Source organism: Falco peregrinus, chromosome 3, assembly GCF_023634155.1.
Source record: "Falco peregrinus isolate bFalPer1 chromosome 3, bFalPer1.pri, whole genome shotgun sequence".
NCBI lineage: Eukaryota > Metazoa > Chordata > Aves > Falconiformes > Falconidae > Falco > Falco peregrinus.
Window position 1 is genome coordinate 111,978,907 of NC_073723.1, and position 23,664 is coordinate 112,002,570.

At 49.2% G+C, this 23,664-nt stretch overlaps 1 protein-coding gene across 1 annotated transcript in view; it reads right to left on the reverse strand.

The window, feature by feature from the left end:
* KAZN (kazrin, periplakin interacting protein) overlaps positions 1 to 23,664 on the reverse strand; it is a 226,534-nt gene that overhangs the window by 121,716 nt on the left and 81,154 nt on the right. The window lies entirely within an intron of this gene.

The following is a 23,664-nucleotide window of genomic DNA, read 5'->3' on the forward strand; positions in this document are numbered from 1 at the left end:
CAGCCTGGCCTGGCTGTATCCCTGCTGAGCCAACGGGAGAAATAACTTTCCATACAACGCTCCTCTTGCCCTCCAGAAATGGTATTTGCTTTTTCTCCTAGCAACTGTATTGCATCGCTGAGCAATTTTTTTTTGTCTTATCGTGATCTGCCATGGACCCCAAATACTTCTAGCACACGCTTGCACCAAGGTCGCTATTCCCCATCTTGCAGAGCTGATTTTGCCCTGCAAAGAGAAGGTCTTGGCCAGCTTCACACGCAGCCTCATCCCGTGCCGAGCAGCAGCGCAATGAGCCAAGGTCAACCCGAGTCGCAATCCTGCCTTCCAGAGCGCCTGCAACCTCTTCCACCCCCTGTGATTCGCAAGTTTGGTAACTGTATCATCTGTTATATTGTCCAAACCACTAATGAAAATAAACAGTGAATAGAAGTGGATCCTGGAGAGACCCATCAAAACCCAGGCTGAGCATGAGTAATAATAACCTGCTTGTATTTCTGGTAATAACGTCTCCTGTGACTAGAGTGATATGCAGCACACTGCCAAATAGCCCAGGATCAGAGAAACAGGGCTTCATTCGTTGCTTTATTGAAAGAAATTAAGCATTTCAGCTGCAGAAAAACTGCAGTTAAGTTTTGCTTAACATAGCGGCTCCAAAGTTAAAAAATAAGGCTGGTCCTCAAAACTGGAAAGCTGATTCCCACATACCTTAAGACAGAGCGTGAGCTGTTTAAATACCAGAGCTGGGTCTGGACCTTCGGTAGGTGTTGCCTGGATTACAGCATAGTCCCAAATGCATGCTGGCTCCTCTGCTTTCATAGAAAAGCCTTTTTTTACCCATGTCCCAGGGAGAAACCTCAGCACACTCCCATCATTTCCAGCTAAAAAGAGATCTCACCTGCTGACGGAGCGGACCTCTAGGAAAATTACCATCAGGGGCTTGGGGGAAATCACGCAGGCAGCCTGACTGCAATCCTACAAGCAATAGCTGTGTGCTCTTGGTTTTACAGTCTCAGGATGATGCATTATCAGCTAGAACATCAGGCAGGTCACTGACTCCAGTATTGTCCAAGTTGGGGATGGGAGGGAGACCCCAGTTTGGGGTCCAGACCTGGCTTTTTAATGGAGCTATGCACCACTGCTCTGATGGCAAGACAGAGAAAAAACACTCCAGCAACAGCAGTGAAGCAGTTTTCTTGCTTCAGCTCTGGCAACCTGTTTTGCTATGAGATCTTCCAGGAGCAGGAGGAATTCGGCATCAAACTGACTTGTATTTTCCCATTAGGAGCCCCTCTGCGTATCTTTTGTTCTCCCCCTTGAGGAGAGCTAAGGACTGCCAGATGATTAAGGGTTGTTATAACAATAATAATAAAAAAGCCCGTCAAGTTAAAGAAAAACATATTCGCTGGCCCGGCGGTGTTGCCATCAGCAGCTCTGCGGGCAGGGAGGGTTTCGGGGCACATAGATCAGCCGCTTGTTTTCGGCGCCCTGTGGAGAAAGCCAAGCGCCTGCAGCTGCGTGGGCAGGGGGGGACCTTCTGCACCTTGTTCTGCCACGACTCCTCAGCGGCTGGTGCAGCTGAGCGAGTGCTGGGCTGCGAGCGCTCTGTGAGCCCAAGCAGGCTCCTCAGCGCCGAAATCCACGTGCACCCAAGGGTGCAATCCTTGCATCGAGCACGCATGTGATAGGGATGGGTAAGCCCATCTTATCCCAGGCTTTTAGCTGTGTGGTGGGCTAACCACCTTCGTGAGGAGCCAAATGGAAATCAAAGAAGACGCGCCCTGCCCTTTGCTGTCTCCGTACTGCCTGCGTGGGCTTCATCTCCAGCAGAACCCTGATGTTCACCAGCAATCTGCACAACCTGTGCCAGTGCACAATAAGTGGGCACAAGGACATACCCACCGGCCCCAGGACCCGCAGCCACGCAGCACGGCTCTGCCATAATGCCTCAGATGACACCGTGTTGCCATGCAATAGATCCAGGCGTGATGAGACGCAGAAGAGTAAATTGCTCCATTGAATCTGCAGCAGGAGTTTGGCCACCAGCCGTGAAGTCTTTAAATAGCTGATTAAAAGTAACTGTGATGCTGCCAAAATTACTGACAGACAAATCGACGCTTGTCTTCTCCAAACTGGGTGTCATGGGCTGCCTGGTAGAAGCCTACGCGCCCTGTGCGCTGCCTGCCTCCCACCTGCAGCTCGCCCAGCCTCACTCAGGACAAGCTCCCTGCAAAGAATTCCCTATTAGCAGCTCAGCTACACCTGCAACAGCAAGAGAGCCTAAAAATAGGGTGTTGGTTTTTTTCTCCCTGGCTGGCTGGAAATATTCACGGAAGAATGAGGAGATGAACAAATTATTTAAATTGCATCAACCCAAGAGCTATCAGTGCTGCCGGAGATGCTCCTCGAAGCCCAGATAACTGCGGAGCATTCTGCTGTTGCACATGACATTGGGATTTCATACCCCGTTCACAAGCTGCTAGCAAGGAGATGACACTGTTTTTGATATAAAATGACGAAAGCAGAAAAAAAGCGCGCCATTTTTAGACTACTTAGCATCATAATAGAGCTATACAGGCCCAAAATATCTTGTGCGGCAAAGAGAAGGAATTAAAAATTCTCATCACGCCTCCCTGTGAAGTGGCTCTTAGCGATTTCTGACGCTACTCAAAATGGATTAGGAAATACTGCGTGTCCTCTTTGGCCAACGCAACGCCATGTGTTTAGTATGTAGCACATAGTACGTAGCACACAGCAACGAGTTAAAAGGGCAGGTACTGCACAAAAGCAGATTAGCCGCGGCGGCACCCAGCATCTGGAAGAGCTGCGGCTTTGGCCATGGTTTTTGATCCAGCTGGGATTATCCGTGGCTGTTTCAGATGTGGAAAGCCAGTCTGTGATCCCAGTGGATGGCTCTCCTCATCGCTCCACTTCAATGGAAAACGGGAAGGACCCAGCGGGTGCTGGGCCAGCTGCTGCCTCTCCCCCATGGCCGGCTGCTCTCCAAACGCCTCGCTGGACTGGCACCAGTGAATGCATAATCCTGCTGCTTCCGATTGAAAAAACCACCAGTTTTAACAGCTACTAACCTGGACTCTTCCACAAACTTTAAGGAAGCTCTAGAGAGGTTGCTTGATTACATGGAAAAGGGCAAGATGCTGAAAGAGAGACTATTAACACAGAGCTAGATAAAGAAAAACAGCTTTGGGCTCCCTTGCTGCTGGGAACGGCTGCCGCATGCCATGCTGCACTTCAAGCTGTGATCAAACACAGCCTGGGCAGTAAATCAAGTGCAAATTCTGTTTTGAGGACAAAGCACCAAAATTCAGATATACTCCTGGAATGTATCAGGAAATAGCTGTTTTTTCAAGCACCATTTCTTGAACTGCTGCTGCCCACAGAGCGCATGCAGGTGGTCTGTGAGCCCCTCCAGCCTGTCCCCCTCCTAATGCCCAGCTCCCAGACAACACCGACTTCTTACCCCAGGAATTAACGTTAAGGGAATTTCACCCTGGCAGCTACAAGGCTATATGTCCAAGTAAAATAACAACGCACGGGTTTTATCCGTAATAACAACTGCTCTGAAACCTTCCAGACTTCAATCTCCATATCGCAGGGTCCTTCGTATGAGCCAGGTGCCCCACGGCTCCTTGCTCTGCTCCCACAGCCCCCCTCCTTTCCAGCTTCCTCAAAATAGGAAGCATCTTGGGGAGAAACACATGAAACCCAGGGGCCGCGCACCCCCCCTGAAAAAGCACCAAAACAATCTGAATCTTTATCTGGAGTCCATCAGAGACTGCCTGTGAAGCTGGCCAGGAAACTTCAGGAGAGGTTGAGCTGTTTCCATGATGTCAAGGTCCCCACCAGGATGAGAACAGTGTTCCAAAGCAGCTGCCCCCCGCAGCAGCACCCAACCTCGGTGAAAGGCAGGAGCCCAGGGAGCCCAGGTAACCCGACTGCATCTCCCCTGTGAAGGAGACCTTGCTGAGCTGCAGCGGGAGCGAAGCACCCATGCTCTCCTGAAAAACCCCAGACACAAACCTAATTCTCTGCCCTTTCAGATCATCCTCGAGTCACCGCTGTGAGTCACAGGGGCTTGTCTGCTCTTTTTCTGGCAAAGTTTCGCCGGCTTTGCAGACATTTGCTGCCCTACGAGAGGTGCGGTGCCCGGCTGCTGGTGCACAGGTGCTCAGCCCCCCTACACCTGCCCCGGCAGTGCACCCAGCAGGTCACCCCGGCTGCCCCAGCCACTCCTCCTCATGCTTAAAAGGAAAATAAATCCACTCCCCTCATTCCTAAAGTGATTTAACTACCGAAGACAGCCTTAAAAATGCTGTGATTATTGTTATCATCCACATGGGACAATTAAACGATTACAACGGGAGAGGGAAGGGACTCGTCCCAGCGGCGCAGCGATGCTGTGGATTCCCCCAACTCCTGCTACTGGCCCGGTGACCAGCCGGCAGCTTTCCTGCCACTGGCTGACCCGATCCCGGCAGGTGAAATGCCGGAGGAGCACTTACACAGCCGTAAAAGCCCTGTCTCTCTGATCGCATCTGGATTAAGAGAAATGTAGTTAGAGATGTGTTAGCAACGCACCTGTAAAAAAAACAGGGGTTTAACGCACACATTCTGTTTAAAGCAAGCCTTAATGGGAAGCCTAGTATTTACTTTGATCTGCTGACGGGAATAAAAATATCTTGACCTGTCTTGTTCTGCATTGGGATTTTATGTTGATTTATTCCATTGAAAAACACGCCTGTTTTCTTAACGCAGACAGAGCACAATTGCCGAGGGGCACCACAGATGCCGCGTGCTGTGTGAGCCTTTTGAGAAGGGCTGCAGAAGTTTGCAGGAGGAGACATTTTGCTTTATGAATACAAATTTATGGCTAGATGGAGACCTGCCCCTAAACGCAGCCTGCTAAACGAGCACATCTCAGGTATTTCAGAACCTTAAACCTACCGAGTTTTTCTTCTCCCGTGGCTGATCAACCTCACCCGCCCATATCCATCCCTGCGCCTGTGTCCGAAATATCCCCCTGTCCTGGATGTACATCAGGTAACACGCAATGGCACATCCTCACGGAGCCCTGACCCTTCGGCTCGTGCCAAGCAAACCAAACGCCACTCCTCCGGCCGGGGGTGCCCTGGGCTCCTGGTGGCCAACGCAAAGCAACAGCCTTAACCTGAAATTACTGGGGGAAACCACGGAGGCCACGTCAGGGTGGAAAACTGTGCCAAGAAAACAGCTGCACGCTCTGGGGTTACCCATCAATAAATAAATAAATGTATAATGGCGGGGGGGGGGGTGAATGGGAAGGTGCAGAAATGACCAAGGGGTGAAGCCGAAGCTGCTGGCCCAGCAGCAGCAGAAGCAAGCAGCTTGCAGGGGGAAGGGAGCGTGTGCACGGGGGGAGCAAGCAGCGAGAAAGGAAATGGAGATTGCGTTAGGGGTTAAGACAAATACAAATATCTTTTTTTTCCCCCTCTTCCTTTTTTTTTTTTTTTTCCCCCAAGTGTGGAATACAAAAAAGGATCATTGAAAGAGACTCAAGGGGCCTCTGGAAATACAGGGGGATCAGATTGCTGACAGAGAAAATAGATGGTGCTGAAATATTAAGAATGTGTTGCCTTGGTATTTGCTAAGAAAGATGGGCAAGAGAGAGGCTGCAAATGTGACCCTGCAGGGGAGGAGGGAAGGAATAAATTCCACCACAAGGAATAAAATGCAGAGTATAATTTAGCATACAAAATCTCTTAATGACGCCACTGTCCTTGCTGCAGCACCCATAGCAGTGAGCTGTCCTAAGCAGCAAATTATTGTTAAATGAGAGTTGCTTATTCCAGAAGTATCATTATTATTAGATAAGGCGAGGCAAAAGTTAAGCAGCGACATCCCTAGGGCGCACATCAGGCGTGGGAGCTGCGGGGAAGCGGAGGGCTGGCTGCAGGTCCCCAGCTGTGGCAGCCCCCCACCCCGAGCCTCAGCCAGCTGGCCAGGGCCACCCCACTGCCCCACCGCTCTCCAGCCAAGTGATGTTGAAAGAGGTTCAGAGAAAGACATCCAAAGCGGAGAGAGTTATCTGCAGCCAGCAGAAATCTCTGCAGCTCTGGAGATTGCACCTGACACTAGAAATAACTGGAGCTAAGACTTGCTTCCCTTTTTTTTTTTTTTTACCCCCTATCTTTTTTTTTTTTTTTTTTTTTTTTTGTCTAACAGCTGTTTCTATAGGTGATGCTGGCAGTATACATCTGAAAATAACTGCAGGCTACTGATGTGCCTTTCCTGCTTGGCCCAGCGATCCTCAGAGCACGAACAAATGCCATCAGCACATTTTTTCCAAAGGGTGAAAGATTCATTTCAAGGGCTCTCAGATCTCAAGAATATTTACACTGCTCAGAACAAATCTTGCCTGTGTTGACATACCAAGCATATTCACTTTATTTATGATTATTCTTTTATAAAAATCAAAATCGCTAGATTTTAGTCAGGAAAACTGAGAAAAGTGCTGGTGTAACAGGAAAAGCATAAATGAGAGAATGGAAAGAGGATGGACGGGGACAGAGAAAGGAAATGAAGATTAGAAATAAAAAGGAAAAGAAAAAGCCCTTGTCTAAAGCTCAGGAAATGAGTTGGCTTCTCAGAAATATTAGTACAAGAAAAGAGCTCGGACAGATATGGATGACTAAGGAAATCACAAAACCTATCAAGGAAAATAAGAAGGTTTCTGACATTTGAGGCATCATGAAACATGAAAAGCAACAAAGGGAGCGTGAATCAAGCCAGAAAGGGTACACAAAACAGACTGGAGTTCATGTGCAGAGTGTGATTTTTCTATTATATGAATATAAAATATTAAAGCAGATGCAGTGGCTGAACATTGGGCTGTATGCTCACCCCAACTCCCCCGGCAGCACCGTGGTTGGTGTGCTGCACCCTGTATCACGAGGTGCAGAAAAACGTACAAAAACCTGGATAATTTAAGAAAAAGTGATTCATCCACTTCTGGAAGATGGGCTCCTTGGCAAAGCAAAATATCCATGCAGGCCTGTGTATCACTCTTGGCTAACCCGAGGCGAAAAACCTTCAGCTGCTCTCCCATGATTTATCTGCCGATTGATGGAGTGAAGATCTTTTTTGGTTTTTTTTTTTGATCCTGAGCACCCAGCATCAGCATTTTGGTGCTGGCACAGATTGTTTTCCATGCTGTAAAAGCTGCCAGTGGAAGCTCTGCTCTGGCAGGACAGGTTTGTGAAGGGAGCCAGCTGAGCAAGCAGGGATGCAGATCTCCGCATCCTTGCGCAAAATCATGCTGTCCCACCACACAGGTTTTCCACGTTAGGCATTGCTCTCAAAACCGTATTTTGGGGTTTTGGCATTGTAGAAATGCTCCCCAAACCACCCCTGCTCCACTTGTGCCTCTCTTCCTCCGCATTTCATCTGGCACCGTGCTCACCTCGGTGCCCGCAAAGCGAGCTGGAGGGTGGAAAGAGCAGAGCGAGGCATCGCTCCCGAAAACTGGCTGTCGAGTTTGCAACCCCCCAACTGTTGGTGGTTCTTGGAGACCTGCAGGGCCCAAGAGAAAGTGCCAGAAAACGCACTCCCTGAAGCGGTGTTTGCTGTGCTGGGTGGCCCCAACACTCAAGTGGGGAGGAGCGGTGGGGACTGCACCCTGGGATGCCCCACGGCAATGGGCGTTTATCCCGAAGGAGCTGGTGGCCGAGCCACAGCTGTGCTGAACTGCAGTAAAAATATTTGCTTTTTTACCCCGGGGGGCGAGGTGCTCATGAGCACCCAGCAGATTTGCAATGGCAGGACAGAACGGGCATGGCTTCAGGTGGCGTGAGTGGAGGAGATGTGGAGAACACCCGTGGGGGGGCTTTACATGGGCCCAGCGCGATGGGCTGACCGGGAGCCGAGCCGCCCCCCCGGCGCCCCTGCAAAGGCAGGGCGATGCCAGCCCCCCTGCTAACAAAGTGACAGATGTGAGGGAATAACACAACTCCTTCCTTAGGAAAAGAAAACACAAGTTTTTACCAGTGAAAGCTATTTGCAAATTACACATCAACCTCAATTAATCTGCTCGAAGAGATGAAACACCTGTTTTGAAACAAACACCAAAGACTCCATAATTTCCACGGGTTTATCAGGGTCAGAAGTTCGTGCTTTATCTGCAGTAAAGCAGTTTGTTCCAGAGCTCCCAGAGCTTCCCCAGCGGTGACACCAGTCTTACAGGCTGCACTGAAATAGCTGGATAGGCCAACCCATAAACACATATAATTTTTGGTTTAGATGCTTCCTAAATCATACTCTTTTATCCCTTGGGCATCCTACCAACTTCCATTATCATGTTCTTATTCTAATAGGCACAATCTCAGTACCGCAAATCCCCCATTTTCCCCAGCTTTCAATCAACACTAAAGAGTAAAGATGAAAAAATCTGCATTTCAAATCATTGTTTGTTGTTATGACAACATCGCACGAATTTGGTCCTCGCTGCAGCTTTTTCAGTCTTGGGCTTCAGAGTATTGCCGAAGCTTTTATGAAGAGAGCACATTTGTACGAGACGGGGGCCATAGAGCCGAAGAGGTTAGCTTCACATGATGTAAAGCATCAGGAGAAGCCTCCTGGAATATAATTCCAGCGAAAATTATCTCGGTGGCTTAAGCAGAAACTCTTCCTCCTCACAGCCTTCCCCGAAATATGTCTATTATTAACTACATATACACACTATAGAACTGTATTTAATGTGTATATCTAGAGATACATCATTATATGACATATACGCTATAAAACTAACTGCAGCTGAGACAATAAAGACCCAAGCGGGTCTTTTGAAGGTGCCCCAGGCAGGGGCAGCCTCTCTTCCCATCAGAGGAAGGTTTTGGTGTACGGGATTATTCAGCAGGCGTACAAGCCTCATGTGCTGCACTAACTAAAGAATGTGGATATACACAGGGAAAAAGGAACAAATGAAATAAGCATACAATTGGGACCTTTGGATCCAGTGAGGTGCAGTACTGGAATGCATGGGACCAGCAGCTTCGCAGCTTTTAGGGCCACAATTAATCACGATGAGTGCCCGAGACAGAGCTCAGGCCAGAGATCTCACCTGATGATTTCTGAGAATCCAGCCCAATATATTGCCAAAAAACCACAGCAACTATTTATATGAAGTTTAGGATTAAAGATTCTTCTCAATGTCAATAAAACACATTAATGGCTTTCTCTTACAGCATCCTCGCCCACCCCCGCCACGGTGACCGTTGCTGCCCCGCACTGCCACGCTCCCTCCATCTGACAGTTCCACCCAGACAAAATGGGGATATTATTGGGATATGTTGAACTGACACATTTTGACGTGTTATTCATTTTTTAAAAGATTTTACAGAACGTTTAGAATGTTCAAGCTACTCAGAGATCCCAGTTACTCCTGTTCATCATGAGAACTTCAGCCCTTGGGCAGGCGAACGCGTGCCGCTGGAGCAACCACGGGGAGATACAAGTAGCCACAGCTTTTATTTCATTAAAAAAAAAAAGGAGAAGAGGTCTGCTAGCCTGGCGGGGAGCCAGGCCAACATCAAGGGACCTCTTCTTGGGGGAATAAGCAGAAATTATCTGCTAGGCCCCACAGAGGCTATTTCAAGCTACAACTCCCTGAAGCTGGAAAGACGGCGACGTAGGAGGCTGCCCACGTCTCCCCCTGCACTGGTGCAGCTCCCAGAGGTGCTCATCCCATGGGTGCCGACATCCCTTCAATGCAACTTAAACTCAGTAGATAAGGGAGGGCGGCCCTATCTGGGAAGGGGAAGCTGGAGGGCAACGATGCTGGTGCAAAGGGGTAGTGAGGGGCAACGGGGGACGTCTGAACAGACGTGGCAACGGGGGTCTGCAGGAGGGAGGGGGAGGAAGGAGGAGAGATCTGGGGCTGGTGAGGAAGGCATTCCCAAGTAAGAGCCCTGCAGTTGTCCCTGGGGTGATGAGGGACCAAGCTGCATCAGCGCTGGGCATCGGCATCTGACTGAAGTAAAAACCGCAACAAAGCCCACAGTGGTCTTAGTGCATTGAAGGGAAAAAAAAAGCATTCGAACTAAACTATTGCCATCTGCCTTCAGCTGAATGCGTGGCCACACATTGATGGCAATTCATAAATAGATTGGGAGCCTTATTAAAGGTTAGTAAAATTGTCCTGACTCCTTCTCTCTCCTCTCATTGACATGAATAGCTGCCATTCATTCCGGGGAGAGAATTTTGCTTGTACTGAACCAAACAAAAAAGGCCAGCACACAATCCGCACTCTTCATGGTGTGCTCCCCGCATTAGTGCAGTCATTCAGCCACAGATGTGCGGCTCTGCCCGAGCCCAGACGGCCACTTTGCTCAGCCCGTGGAGGGAATAAAGTCACCCGCAGCACAGCGAAGGGGTCATGCAGGGAAAAGCTCTTCCCTTGTTTCTTATTTCATACTCCCCCGCACACGAGGAGCCCGTGGCTGTCCTGTGAGCCAAGGTTTGCTGCATTTGAAGGGTGTTTGGTGAGGCCCACGGCAGTGATAACCTGTTAACCACCTAACAGCCACACACCAACCCCAGCTACAGCTGTGGCGTCCGCAGCACGCAGCCATCACTGGGAACGGTACCAAGCGGTGGCTGAGGGTCAGGCAGCAAACGCTACCTCCCTACGCCATCCCAACACACCTGTGCCAGCATTACCAGTGTGTCCTGGCAAGAGGAAAAGTCAGAGAATATTTTTGCTTTTTAATATGGCTATGAAGACGGCCATTTTCCGAGATCTGTTTAAAAAATCCTTCATGCTTAGCTACTTGTGGACCAGCAGGCTACGAAGTCCCCTTCTTGCATTACAGGCACTGACGTGTGAGGGAGGCAGTAACCGGCTGTAGGCAGGAGGTCAAATACACGGAGCATCTGCATGCTCAGCTGGCTACTCAGGATTATTACCCCATAAGATGCGTAAAATATCAAGCAACAGCAGCTTTATAAGATTTTACAAATATCCATCTAATATACTTCATATGAGAGCTCATGAGAAGCAGAATAAGGAACTCCAATTTCACAGAAAGCTAAATGTATATATATATTTAGAATATGTATGTTTGGAAGAAAGCACTCCCAATGATATTTCAATCAGTCCAGCAATGGGATTATTTCAGAAACAGCCACATGCTGAGCTTTCATTAGCATGTAGCATGAGAAAGATTTCATCACCTTAATAATTTTTCAACCTTCCCTAATATTCATGATTGCCCATTAGTTCCACTGCCTCAAAGTGACCCCTTCTGCTTTTTGTTATTAAGCAAAAAGACAGAAAACAAAATGAGATGCAACCTAGCAAACACAAACTAATGACATCTGGGGGGAAATAATTGGAAACAGAGATTCAAGGGGGAAAAGATGCCTTGGAGCCACAGTAAATGTGACTTAATTTAAAAGGTGGACAATAAATAAGATATGAGTTTGCAGCATGAGGTATGTGCGTAAACTGCCAGCACGTTTTCAAGCTGCATAATAACAGGTTCCCATTGCAAACCCGAGAGGATTTCACCATTTCACCCTGCTCCTGAATGACCCTGGGATAATCTCACCTTCACCTCGCGGCAGAGGAAAGCAGCCCAGACGACCTGTTACTGGAACACTCAATTACACCAAAGGTTACAAAGGATCCCTAACATGAGCAGCCAAGCGAGATGACATACAAGGCTGAATGTGCTGAAAACATGCCCGTGCCAAAGACGTGGAGGAAATTAATAATTTGAAGGACAGAGCTAGAAACAAAGGGATGAAATGGAAGGGAAATGCAGGCTGGGGTTGAGGAAACACACCCCCAAAAGGACACACACGTTTGTCATATATATATATATGTACATATGCTTCTCTGCTTATAACCATATATACATGGATATGTGTATATTTTACCTTCACAATCTAAGGATAGGAGCGAAAATCACCTGGCTTGGACTTCTACAGACGCACGGCGCTCAGTGGCATTTCCACACCATGGTGGTACAAAGGGACCTGCAGGAGGTTTTGCTGGATTATCAGGGAGATGCTTCAAATGTGCCAACGGGCTGCTCCCAGGGTGAGCCCCCTGACCTCCACCCGGTGGTGTGAACACCTTGAAAACTAACGTTCCCCACCAGGAACATGATTTAAGAAGACCTGAGATGACGAACAGCCCTTCTGTGCTGCTTTGCCGTAGATCTCCAGCTTTTGCTGGTGGCTTAAAGAGAAAAATCACCCAAACGATGCCAAACTCATTTACATCTTTTCCTTTTCTTCTTGCAGGAAAAAGTCAGCATCAAAAAAACCCCCACATACCAACAACAACCCAGTGATGGACGAGACACCGGGCAATGCGTCGGGTTTATTTTAATGGGGGGAGGATGTGGGGAAAGGGAATTCAGAGCCGCTCCTGCGAGGTGTGCATCATCTGCCCACGCTCCCCAAGCCTCCCAGCGCCTGCTGGGGAACAGCAATGACTGTGGCCACCAAAATGATACGACCTAAGCCTGCCCCTGCTGAAGCACTGGAAAAGCTGCTGTTATTTAAGTAAGGCCAGAACTAGACCACGGTCAAATAAAGACGTAAAGAGAGAAGTTCAGGGATGCCAAATTCTTTCCTTATTATGTCTCCTTACGTAAGTTATGCTACTGTAAACTGTTTAGGGCTTTGGAAACTCTGTCTGCATTAGCTACACCTCATTTTCCACTGAATTACAGCCAATTTTTTTTTCCAGTGTATTTTATATGGGCTTCTTGCAGACCACAAGGAAACATTAGGAAACTCGGCTGGAGCAGGTAATTCCCAGGTTTCCATTTCACAGGTAGGTGAACAAGGGAGAGGAGAAAGTCAAGGCACAAAACTCACCTGCCCTTCTGAAGGCCACCCTGCACCTTTGGTCTGTAACAAAGTTGCAGCTTGAAATGCAAACAACCCCACATGAACAAGTTTTGCGAACAAAACCAAGAAAATAGATTCTTTTTTCTGACATACACATCTGTTCATTAGAGCTGTCTCCCAGACCATTACAGCTGCTCACATTTTAAAAGAATAATAAACACTTCAGGCAATATTTACAAAAGGAATTAGCAACAAAACGCACACAAATAAACTTTGCTTAGGAATGTTTTGGCAATAAAATGTATTTAGTATATTCCTATGTACCCTCTTAAGCAACCAGGAAAATACAGGTGGTTTGATTCTGGTGCTGCGGGCAAGGACAAAGTAGCCTGACCTGGGGGGAAAATGGAATATTCTGCTGTAAATTTTGCCTGGTTTTCTGTTTTCAGCCTGACGGGGAATAGGTTATTTTGGTGTCTGCCGTTCAGCGCAGTTAGGAAATACAGGGGCTCTTTCTGCACGACCGGTTTGTTATAACTGAGCACTGAAAAATTTGCCTGGTTGTATTAAACTGCCTGTTTTGTACCCTCCTGCCCGTGTCAGCTTACGATTGCATGGCTTCTACATTCATAACAATGTTTAGATGAGCTTAAAAATTTTAAATATTTTTATTAAAACACAAGGATAGCTCTGAGGTGGTTTTGCATTCGATCGGCTCACACCAGCCTCTAAAGACGTGGGTTTTCTAACACAGGGCACGGGCTGACCAAGAGACTTGCAGCCCCCAGTGCCAACCTTGCCGCTCGTCTTGCACAGTTTTAAGATGTTCTTTTTCCTTCAGAGTATCCCGGCTGAAACCGCTGAGCTTGTCAGGTGGGGTTTGAGAAAAAAGATTTTGAAGAGGAAAGAAGAGCTAAACGCCCCCTGCCTCCCCTCCCCGGTGCGCACGTTCCTCCTCCTCTGCCCTTCCCTCTCGCTGAATTTTACTTAGACCTCCAGCCTCCTCCTTTTTATTTCTTCTCTTTGCCCGCTTTGATACTAAGACGCGGTGGAAAAGTCCTTGCTGGAAGAAAGAGAATGCACGGACCCCCCCAGAGCCCACAGGATTGGATTCCCCAGCCCCGGGCTTTGACCCCAGCCCTGGCAAGAGCCCTCAGATGTTAACAGCATCCTACTAGAAAAAGGAAAATACGGTTTACTCTCAACATACTACCCCAAATAAAGAAAATAAGCCCTCAAATCTATACTGAAACCCCGAATTCACTTTAAAAAACTATTCATTAGAACCACTGCCACAAGATTTTAAGTGCCCAAAAGCAGAAGGATTAAGAAAAAGGGGTCTGGATGTCACGCAGGGAATGTAAACACCCAGAAATGAAGTCGATAAACAGCTAATTTATAACCTTTCACGGTTCAGGGACTAAGCATAACATTAACTGCTTGTAGGTAGGAAGACATATCTTATTAAGCAAATTATTCCTGTGACCTCTTCGTATCTCCTGCCTCTGACCTGTATTTATTTGGACTTCCCTACTCCGCTGGCGCTTCCCTTAGAGCAGATTGCTGCGGGAACCCGTTCCTCACACAAACCCACCTGGAACTGGCAGCCGTGAGCCCAGGCACACCGGAGGCATTAGAAGCAGATGAAAAGCTGTGGCGGGAGGGGGAAGTAGTCTCCGTCTGCGCTAGCACCATTAGCAATGAAAGGAAGTGAAGGACAAGGAATAAACAGCTTCAGAAAGTTAAAGAGAAGTGTGCCTACATCAAACGCTTTCGAGAGCTCTCGCTGTGCCACCAGTGAGCCCTGACAGCGGCGGGCAAGTGGCAAACGGCACCGAAGCACAGGGGATGGCTTCCTTCTGGAGAGATCCGTGGCCAAAGCAGCACTGGAAATGCAGCTGCACGGCCCTGCTGCGGGCACAGGGCAGCCACTAATCACTAATCTGTTGCTTTTAATGACTTGCGATCACTGGGTTTGGAATATATGATTGTAAGAGGAGGAAAACAGAGCCCTGGCACCTGCCACTTAGCATTTCTGGCATCCATCAAGGATGGAATAAAGCCTGCCCAGGGATCAACGCAACCCGAGACAAAGGCAGCGTTTGTAGTTCACCGCGGTCATCTTCTGGCCAGGTAGATGAAATGGCCACAGCAGCACAGCTACCAGGCTGCAGATGAAGACAGCCAGCATGAAGCCAAACACATCAGCATCTTCTGAGAAATAACATCCCTGCTGGCAAAATCTGCTCTGGGGTTACATGGCACGGCCCTGCCTTGCTGTGGCCACAGCCCCGCAATCCTGAATCCAACCAGCAGAGCTGGACCACCACGTACCAGCTAACCAGCGCTGCCCACCCTGCTCACCACGTGTGTAAAGGCACGGATGGGAGCACAGAGCCCCTCAGGACCATCCTGCCACCCACCCCAACGCACCTCGGCACAGGTTAGGGGTGACGGGCACTTGGCTCCTTGCTAATTAAAACTGTGACAGCATAGCTCTCTTCTCTACCACAGTCACTTCGATTTGTGTCCAGATGAGGTTTGGAAAACGGCTCAGGCTAGGGGGATGAAGGGTGGAAGGAGGAGAGAAATGCATAATTCTTCTCAAATCATTCCTTCACTAACTATGCTAAAAGTGCAAAGAGTCCAGCAGACACTTCGGTTTTCAAAATCAGCTTTCAAGAGTGGCCCAAGCAGTGAAACCAGTTAATTTTCTGAGTTACACTTCTGCATTTAACGAGCTTCCAGTCCCTGCAGCCTTGAATCCACAATTTGGACTCAGAAGGGCTTTTCCACCCCAAAGGCACCACGTGGAGCCAGTGGGATCCTTCACCCACGCCCAGCCGCAGAGGGGAAGCCAGGTGCACGTGCCCACATCGCTGCAGGATGCTACGGCATCGAGGCTCATCCTGCAACATTTCTGTAATGCTGACATCTCTCTGAACATAAACTTTCCCTCACCGCTGTCTGAGTAGGCGATGAGAAATTTTCTGGACAAGCTGTGATGTCTGGGGCGAACCCCGCCTGACGTCGCTGGTGATGAGCTCGCACACAGTCCTGCTGCCAATCTTCTCCCTTTCAAAAAATGTCAATTTATCTTCCCGAAGGCTTCGAGATCTGCAAGTCAATTACATGACTGTTGTATGTGAGGGGCACTAAGCACATACTTCTCATTCTTGTTATGCCAAAAAATTCTCATTTGCTTCCCAAATAGATTATTTTTAAGCACGTGCCCCTCTGTTGCGTTGTATTCCCTCACTAAATTTTTGTTTGTAAATTGAACAGAATCTACATAGTAATTAAACATGAAGCGATAAAATGCAGTCCACACTGAAAGATATGCTAGGAAAATACCGAGGTTGAGAAGTTTGTAATTAAACAGACGACGAGTATACCCCACCGCACACACACATGTGCCTCCTTTTGCCTGCAGCTCCTGGCTGCTGGATTAAATTGTGGTGCATCACCCCCGTGCCAGGGTGCACTGGGTCAGGAGGTGCCGGAGCATCGGATTCTTGATTTTATCAGAAAGTCTCCTGGTATTTGGTGTGGTTTTTTCTTAACGTCTCAGCTTTGACCATCAACTGATCATGTCTTGCAGCAACCCGCACTCATGGAGCCACATGTAATGTGGGCAGCAATGCAAAGGCAGAGCGCAGCCAGTCCCAGTGGAAACCCTGCAGCATTCCAGTTCATCCGCCCGGCTTGCGGGGTTCGGTCTCGGGCAGCGAAGGCTGCCTTGCCTGCTGTACCTGCTGTAACAGGAAAGGAAAATTCCCCCTTTCTTTCTGCTGCTGTGATGCTTGTTATGCTGAGGAGCAGCTGCATACCGGGGGGACCCATGCAACTGCAACAGAAAGGGTTTTATTGCACCTATTCTAGCCCTTGCAGGCTCGTACGGACCATTTTCCCTCTGCCATCTGAGTGTCCCCTTGTCTAACACACACCGCGGTTTTTCCAAGAAGTGTTGAGATGCAAGATGTTGTGTTCACTATTATCTGCAGGAAAGCAGGCGAATACAATGGAGGAGAAAGGGTAATTCCACAGGGCATCCATGTCTGGCAAGAGATATCCTAAAGCAGGCTGAAATTAGAGAAGGATTTAGTAACATAAGAATTATGAAGTTGGGGAGGGGAAACAAAAAACCCAACAAAACAAGCTGCTCTTTTGTCCTCCTATTTCTTTCCTTGGCTTACAGGCCTGAGACAACAATGACTGTGCCTCCGCGGGTGTGTGAAAGTTGGGATTTGCAGAGCCTGGGGAACGCCGGGGTGGAGAGAGAGGGGAGAAGAAATATTCCCAATGATTCCCTCTGGCGCTGGAAGCCAAAGCTGGCGTTTCTCCAAGGGACGGCCCTGCCTGCAGTGGTCCCTCATCGGGATGGCCAAGCGCAGCACTGCAGTTACACATCTGTAATTAGAACCATCTGCCCGGAGCAGCAGCTCTGTGGACAGAAGGGCAGCCGTCCACGCAGAAACCTCCCTGACTCTGGGTGTTTAAAGGACATTTTTTTCCTGCAATGAATGCTCCTCCTGCCGAACACATGGCATAAACACGCGGGGAGCTGGCGTGGGTGGCATCCTGGTGCAGGGGTCCGGACATGGGCAAGGAGCTGCCTCTTCCCTTCCATCCGCCTGGGGATGTGAGAAATGAGGCTGGGTGTGCAGAGAGAGAAAATAAAAGATTAAAAAAATGGGAAAGGCAGCTTTGGTCAAACATTTATCAGCCGTCTGGTCCTCACAAACAGAGCTGAGCGAGCTGCGGTTGCAGCAGCCTCAAGAGCTTCATGCAAGATTAATGCCTACGGGGCTACCTCAGCCAAAGCGCACATTGCAATTCTGCACGTCGGGCTGGCAGCCGTGCAAAATGAGCGATGCTGCGCTCATCAGGACATGCCTGGGGTGCCACGCTGAGCCTGATGGCAGCCCTGGCTCCTGCCCCCTCAACCAGCCCCCCTGAGCCTGCTACCCAGCTGTCCCCCCAACGGCAGCCAGTGCTGCTCAAAAAGAGCATCTCACACACTCGCGTCCATCCCGCCCCCTTCGCCTTTGCAGTGAGCCCCGTCCTGGGGCAGCCACTCTCTGCCTGTAGTGAAAAACCCTTAAGCTCACTCAGATATTCTGTATTTCTTCATTTCAGGGCTTTTGCTGCAGGGACTTGCCAAAGGAGCAAGGCACACCAACACACCTCGTGTGGAGGGAGCATCAGCCGGGAGGGCTGGTCCGGGAGGGCTCTCCCCACGTGTGTCCCAGGCTGTGCCACCCGAGCCACTCTCCTGCTTTCTCCCTGCATTGGTAAGCCATCATTTACTTTTTATAAACCCGATGTTTTTATCGTTTGCCTGCGATAAAACCAGGCAGAGCTGGGCACCCTGCCTTTCCAAATTACATGGAAACATGCAGACCCCTCCCCACTATGCCGCACTGCTCGCTTTCCTGCAGCGTTACCAAACCCAGACCTCCCCAAAATCCCTGCTTTTTGGCCAGGGAAGGTCTTGCAAGGCATCCACAATAGAAAGTTCTGGTTTCTTGCAATTTGTCTTCCCTTTTTCTTGCAGCCTCTGCGTTTTCCTGACTGATACTCAATGTTTCAGGGGACAGAGGCTTTTATTTTTAACTGAACGATTCAGTTCTGACACGATCAATTGATGGTCAAAGCTGGGACATTAAGAAAAAAACACAGCAAATACCCGGAGACTTTCTGATAAAATCACAGACGTTGGCGAGACTGGATGAAATAAGACACTTCCCCGAGTTTGCCCTAGATACCAGATGCAAATCAAAGCTAAATGGGCTCTGAAACTTGGAAGTGCATGCAGCTCCCCACTGATTTCATCTGGAGTGGTGGGTGCTTAGAAATCTGATGCAAGATATTTAGCTCTTTCAGTAAAAATGAGGGCCTGAGGGTCTCCCATCAAACAGAAACCCCATGCAATGAATCCCTGCAGCGCATGCCCAGCCAAATGGAGAAAAGCAGCAAAGCAGGGGAGCACTCAGAACTGCATTTACGAGCAAAATTGGCTGGTGAAGAACCTTGCCTCCACCCCCGACCCGCCAGCCGCACACTGGTCCCACTGGGCCAGGCAGAGGAACCCTCGAGCAGATGCTGCCTGAGCAGGCTCCTGCCATTGACACTTCTCATCATGCTCACATGGATCTTTAGATGAACAACAATGCAAACAGTTTTTTTGGCAAAGCTGGGCACCTTTGCCCCTTTGCAGGGCTCTTGTTCACTGCAGTGCAGTGGGTACCGGGTGATCTGTGTGTGCAGCCTGAGCATGGCGTTACATACCAGAGAGAGGGGCTGCCTAACCCTGACCCTGCTGTGAGGAACCAATTATCTAGCAGTTAAAAGCAAGTAGTTAACACACACATTAAGGTCAGGCTGTAAATACTTGGGTTTTAACTTAACAGCTGGTATTTGATTCCCTGAAGGCTAAAAAAATGGTTTATTGTGGGCATAACTGCACAGATGAACATGAGGGAGATGGTATCTGCCTCTGGAATTGAAGTGACTCTCTAATCTAACCGGCCAGCTCGGGTGAGTTTTCTGCAGCAGTGGCATTGTTTCTTTCTCCCCGGTGATTTTCTAGAAGGAGAAGTGATTAGAAGAGCTGATAACATGAAATAAAAGCTCTTCTGGAAATTTTTATAGTTCATGAGTGCTACACAGGAGTGTTGGAGTCCATTTACACAACCTCTATATCCTGTATATCTTACGGGAGAAGAGCATCCCCGATGGCATCCCCTCTCACACTGACAGGCACGTCTCTCGTCCCTGCGTGGGTCTGTGGACCGGCTGGGCCGCCAAGCCCAAAGTAGGGGTGGATGGAGTCACATCCCACCAGCGCCGGGCACATGGGGTGTCCCCAGGCTTGGGGCTGGGGTCAGCCCTGGTCAGCAGTTCCATCAATGGTCTGGACGAGGGGATTGAGCGCACCCTCAGCACGTTTGCAGAGGACACCAGGTTGGGGGGAGTGTCGATGTGCTGGTGGGCAGGAGGCTCTGCGGGGGCTGGACAGGCTGGGGGGGTTCAGCCTGCAGAGAAGGGGGCTCAGGGGGACCCTCTCGCTCCCTGCAGCTGCCTGATGGGAGCGGGTAGCGAGGGGGGGTCGGGCTCTGCTCCCAGGTGACAAGCGACAGGACAAGAGGGAACGGCCTCAACTTGCACCAGGGGAGGGTCAGGTTGGGCATTAGGAAAAACATCTTCACCAAAAGGGCTGTCAAGCGCTGGGACCGGCTGTCAGGGAGCTGGGGGGGTCACCACCCCCGGGGCGCTTAAAAGACACACGGATGTGGCGCCTGGGGACATTCTTTAGCGGTGGCTTGTTAATGGTGCCAGGTTAACAGCTGGATTTGATGATCTTAAAGGTCTTTTCCAACCTCAGCGATCCCATGGTTCTACTGGCCTGCACCACGTGCAGCCGGTGCAGAGCAAGCACACGCCGGCACAGCTCAGCTCCTCCGGGCCGGAGATGGGTTATTTAAAATGTTCAGAGAAGTCTCTCAGCACACCGCAATCCAATCAGCCCTGGTACCCAAAGGTGCCAGGACGCAAAGACTTAGCTTCCCAGGGTGGAAGCTGCTCTAAGCATCCAACATGAATTTTCATAAACACATAAACAACCTCCTTCCTTTGCTTTTTTTTCTATCACCAGGAGAAGCCCATAGCATGACACAAATATCTCCGTAACCTGGCCGAACGGGAGCACCCAAAACCTCACGCAGTGTGGGCTTTGCAATTAGCTGCTCATTTCCCAGGAAACAAAGAGCGACTTGAGGGCTGTTTAATCCTTCTGCCAGACTTAACATGATGGCCTGCAGCTAGTTCAGAGGCACCTAGCCTGAAGTACTAAGATAAGAGCAACATACCAATTATACTTAATAATATTCATATTTATAAGAGCGAAGCATCAATTGTGGGCACTGGCTGTCTTTGGCATTGTTTAAAGAGATGAAGGATATAAAATAAACCCAGCAGCTTCCTCTGTTGCCCAGAAAAGAACCAGGTAATAATGAAATGTAAACCCCCCCAGGAACCCGAGCCTCCTCCTGCAGATGGATGGGGCACTGAGGAAGAGGGCTCTGTCCTGCTTCATCTCCCCAGCTCCAGCTCCCTGCTCCTGAGCTCATCATCTCCCCCAGCTCCTGAGCTCCCTGCCCCACTCAGCCACCCTCCCACCACCCGGCTGAAAACAAAGACTTTTGGGTCCCCCACGCTCTTTCATGTGGACTCTCCGAGCCGAAGGCATGAGTTTGTGCCAGCTAGCAGGCAGGCGGTGAGGATGCGAGCCAGCTCCTGCCGGCAGGGCTGCAGAAGCTGGGTGCCATGACTCCCCGACCCCCAGCAGGCGTTTGCTAGGGAAAAGCTCTGCCGGTGCTGAGCAGCCCCGGGCACACACTCGCCCCACTTGCCAGCCCTGCAGGGACCACTCGGCTCACACCCCCCAGTCCCCACCGCATTACCTGCTTTATCGTGCTGAGCTATGAAAAGTGATGGCAGGGACTTTTTAAAAATGCAGGTAGCAAAATCGATTGATCAATTTAACAAAGCAGTTCCCCTCCAAATGCTGAATTGCACCACTAGCCTTAATTAGATTTTGCAGCCCGACTGTGAAAATTAGGGCCTTTAATCTGTAAGTTATGGTAACTTGCTGGCGTTTATTAACCTAGCATGTTCAAATTTTAGGTTTCATGGTACTGTACATCATAATTCAATTCCTACTGGAGAGCTTCACCAAAGCGGCGGTTTCCCAAAATTCCCGCATCCTCAGGGAGGAATCAGAAACTGCTAATGATATCTGTCTGGTGAAAATGCATGGTGTCAGTGGTGCTCAGGATCAACCAACACATAATCTATAACAACAGGGGGGCCCAACACATGAAGTACAAATGCTGCGTTAAGCTCTCTGATGCCCTGAAAGCTATGCTCAAGCCACGGGCTTTCTTGGGATGGACCCTAAGGCATGCTCTTTGCAGCAGGGGCAAAGGCCACGTGGGTTTTATATTTGCATTTACACTTTGCATTGCAACCGCTGGAGCTGCCTACACTAATGTGATGTTGGCAAAGGCAGCAAAGGGAAGCGCGGGCGGGTGAACCAGCAGGAGAGGGCACCCGGCAGTGGGTACGCCTTCGTTTGCATGCAGGGGATGAGGAGGACGGTGAGGACAGCAGCCGCCTTGGCACAGGCAGGATAGAGCCGTTGCATCAGCCAAAGGTCGCTCAGGACCCACCAGGTCCGTCATCCCATCTGCACTTGACATCCCAGGGAAGATCTCACCAGCTCTGCCCGATGTCCTACACAAACAGAAGTCCTGTAGCTCGTGGCTGAACAACAGGGACAAGCAGTGTTTGCTGCTGAGAAATCACAGCTCAACCCCGCTGGGGTCCCCCTCCCCCACCACCTGCGCCAGCACATGGGTTTCCATCTCCATCCTGACGCACCCCGGCAGTGCTGCCCCGGCCCCTGGCCTGCGTGAGGAAGGCTGACATCCTCCTCCTGCGGCTTTTGAGGGCTCAGCTGAGCTCCTGAACACGGCCCGGCAGTGTTTACGGAACAGCAGACTGCCTTTGTGTCCGTTACCTGAACAGAGCCGTTCACACCAACCAAAAAGCACCTTTAAGCACATCTCAAAAACCCACAGATTTTCTACCTGCGTGCTTTTCCCTCTGATAACTATCCAAGAGCTTCCTGCACATGAAACATGAAGAATAGTGCAGTCATTACAAGTTTGGGGTCTTGTGGAGGGTTTGGTGCTTGGGCTTTTTTGGTTTTGTATTTGGGGTTTTTTTTTTTTCAAAAATTTGTAAATGTTAAATCTCAAGGGAATTCAGGCTCGTACCATCCTTCCCCTCACTGGTGCCTGTTCCTATGCGGTGCCTGAATCGTAGTAACCAGCCCGCTCCGATTGATTGATACCGCTCCTGCGATAATCAAACATGCTGCTGTTTGATTAACGCGGGAGCTCACGGCCATGGGAAATAACTCTTTTCTACCTTCAGCTTGAACAGAAAAAGAGGATGTCTATGTTACTTCATTAAAAGGGATCCCAGACAACCTTCCTCCTGATGCTGCAAATCAGGTTTGAGAAGAGCCTGCGCCGAAGGCAGGGATAAGCAGCGATCATCAATAAGGATCAATAACCGAGGTCCCGGCAGGCTGCGTGGCGCAAGGCAGCAGCAATGCGGATCTACGCAACGGTCTACACACAGAAGAAACAAAAGTTTTAGCCTGAATTAATATCTTTTGTTAGACCCGCTGGTGTAACCGGAAAAAAACAGACAAGCTTTTGGGTTCACAACCCCTTCATCAAAGCTGACAGAGATGAGAAGTTAAACATGCGCTTGAGTGCTTTGCTGAATTAGGGCCCTACATCAGTTCAAGGCCATTGCTCTTCAGTTTCTCCCTTAACTTTTTTCTGCTCTTTGCTCCTTTTCCAGACACTGAACGTATTAAAGGAGGTTCCTGCTGGATCCAATATATGGCTATCTGGAACAGTCTTCCCACTTTAAACCATAAAGAAACAATTTCCTCTGAATACAGCCAGTTGATTACTACCACAAGACTTCATACACATGGTGAGCAGAAAGCTTGGACAGCCTAAATCAAATGTGCTGCCTTACTTTAGTTTACCAAAATTGTCAGTACATCATTTGATAGCATATTAAGTATTGAAGCATGATTTTAATTCAGTAGTAATTCTAAAAATACCTGTACAGAGTTCACTTTTGCTTTTTTCCTATGACTGTTTCAGACTCAATGCCTGAAATATGCCAGCTATTAAAAATGATGGCAGGGCACATACAAAC